We start from the raw sequence: 3,069 nt of genomic DNA on the forward strand, positions 1-3,069 counted from the left end.
CAGGTCTCTCTAAGTCAAAGGGTTAAAAAATAAAGGGGTCCTAAAGTCATTCCAAAATGCAATCTATTGAATTCCAGATTCTGGACTGTCTTCAGCAGGCCTCATAAATGACTTTTTCAGTCCTTTTGGGGCCCTTCCTTTGGGGCCACAGGGTCAGAAAAATAGACAAGTCATACGGGGGATACCAGGTTGATTCACCGCGAGTTTCAAGTCTCTAGCTTGTCAAACGGCCGAATACCAGCCAAAAAGACTCTATTTAGGACTAGGCCTAAATTTGGAATTTGTGACCTTTTGACCCTGAAATATAAAGGGCAATAACACAGGAATGCAAGGGGCTAGGGACAAGGGCCCAATTGGTCCCGACAGCCCTCGGGGAGCTTTATAACATATGTCAGAACCAGGTCCATAGTCACTTTTTTAAGGGTCCGGCTCTGGTCTGACCACAAAACATCGGCCCATGAAAACTTGACGCCTGTTAGGGGATTATTCCAGGAAAGGTCAAAGATGCCATCTCAGTCATTTTAGGTCGTACGTTCTTGACCCAGACATCGCCGGAAAGGTCTCCCAGAGCCGGAGTCAGCCGTCTTGGAAACAAAGCTCTACTACGTTGCAGTGAAGAGCTAGGTGGCGTTAAAGGGTGACATTTTTTACCCTTTTAAGGGTTGTAAGTCACCGACCGAAGCACTCAGCGATGTGGGACAGGCACCAATGGAAAGCATTCAAAAAGGTCTATCACATATGTCTCCCCCCTGCAGGTGGACACCTTCTGGGGCAAACTCCGCAACGCAAGGTGTTATCGGGATAGCCTCGGGATTGTCTCGTAGTGCTCAGTCAGCCGATCGCATAGGTGGCATGCGGGTCTCTCTAAGTCAAAGGGTTAAAAAATAATGGGGTCCTAAAGTCATTCCAAAATACAATCTATTGAATTCCAGATTCTGGACTGTCTTCAGCAGGCCTCAAAAATGAATTTTTCAGTCCTTTTGGGGCCCTTCCTTTGGGGCCACAGGGTCAAAAAAATAGACAAGTCATACGGGGGATACCAGGTTGATTCACCGCAAGTTTCAAGTCTCTAGCTTGTCAAACAGCCGAATACCAGCCAAAAAGACTCTATTTAGGACTAGGCGTAAATTTGGAATTTGTGACCTTTTGACCCTTAAAAAATGTAAAGGACGATAACACAGGAATGCAAGGGGCTAGGGACAAGGGGCCAAGTGTTCCCAACAGCCCTCAGGGAGCTTTATAACATATGTCAGAACCAGGTCTATAGCCTGCTCATGAGACGGAGAGAACAGGGTGGGGGAGGGGCAAATTAGCAACTTTTGAAGGGTGCGTCATAAAGTGACAAACGAGGCATCATCGGAAAGGGCCCGACAACCTGAGCAGATTGCATTGGAGCAGGTCTCTGTAAGTCAAAAGGTTGAAAAATAATGGGGTCCTAAAGTCATTCCAAAATACAATCTATTGAATTCCAGATTCTGGACTATCTAGAGCAGGCCTCAAAAATGACTTTTTCAGTCCTTTTGGGGCCCTTCCTTTGGGGCCACAGGGTCAAAAAAATAGACAAGTCATACGGGGGATACCAGGTTGATTCACCGCAAGTTTCAAGTCTCTAGCTTGTCAAACGGCCGAATACCAGCCAAAAAGACTCTATTTAGGACTAGGCCCAAATTTGGAATTTGTGACCTTTTGACCCTAAATTATAAAGGGCAATAACACAGGAATGCAAGGGGCTAGGGACAAGGGCCCAATTGTTCCCGACAGCCCTCGGGGAGCTTTATAACATATGTCAAAACCAGGTCCATAGTCACTTTTTTTAAGGGTCCGGCTCTGGTCTGACCACAAAACATAGGCCCATGAAAACTTGACGCCTGTTAGGGGATTATTCCAGGAAAGGTCAAAGATGCTATCTCAGTCATTTTAGGTCGTACGTTCTTGACCCAGACATCGCCGGAAAGGTCTCCCAGAGCCGGAGTCAGCCGTCTTGGAAACAAAGCTCTACTACGTTGCAGTGAAGAGCTAGGTGGCGTTAAAGGGTGAAATTTTTTACCCTTTTAGGGTTGTAAGTCACCGACCGAAGCACTCAGCGATGTGGGACAGGCACCAATGGAAAGCATTCAAAAAGGTCTATCACATATGTCTCCCCCCTGCAGGTGGACGCCTTCTGGGGCAAACTCCGCAACGCAAGGTGTTATCGGGATAGCCTCGGGATTGTCTCGTAGTGCTCAGTCAGCCGATCGCATCGGTGGCATGCAGGTCTCTCTAAGTCAAAGGGTTAAAAAATAATGGGGTCCTAAAGTCATTCCAAAATACAATCTATTGAATTCCAGATTTTCATCTATCTGAAAAAGTGACTTTTTCATCCCTTTTGGGGCCTTCCTTTGGGGCCACAGGGTCAAAAAAAAGGATAAGTCATACGGGGGATACCAGTTGCATTCAAACCAAGTTTCAAGTCTCTGGCTTGTCAAACACCGGAATACGAGCCAAAAAGACTTGATTATTGACTAGATGAGAATCTGGAAGTTGACCTATTGACCTTTCATACATAAACGGCGATAACACAGGAATGCAACGAGCTAGGGACATGGGCCCAACTAGTAAATAGTCAAACAGTGGTACTTGCTAAAGCTAATGCAGGTTTAGCTTTACCTTCCATGTATTGTCAAAAAAGAAAAAGGCACCGGTAATGGTACTCCTGGTTTACTGGGATGGGGTTCGATTCCCTGCGGTGTCCTGCTGATTGTTTGGCATATACATGAAAGAAATTCAATGTAGTGAATGTAGCCAAACCATCACCAATAAAGAAGGTAAACTCTGCTGAGTTCAATGACACCTTAGACAAGACACTAGGCCACAGAGTTAATTTTCTGTGAAAGGGGCCATGGCCGCATCATAGGGGACGGGCGGGCTATGACTTTGAACCAATTATGGCATTTATATGTTGTCAGGGGCAGACTCTGATGAATCCTGAAAAGTTGCTTCCAAATTCTCACCTATTGTATTACTCATAGATGAAAATCTGGAATCTTTTCAAAGGCTCATATCTCAAAGGGTGTGTGAGGAATTGGGCTG

Source organism: Etheostoma spectabile, unplaced genomic scaffold (assembly GCF_008692095.1).
Source record: "Etheostoma spectabile isolate EspeVRDwgs_2016 unplaced genomic scaffold, UIUC_Espe_1.0 scaffold00006408, whole genome shotgun sequence".
Classification (NCBI taxonomy): domain Eukaryota; kingdom Metazoa; phylum Chordata; class Actinopteri; order Perciformes; family Percidae; genus Etheostoma; species Etheostoma spectabile.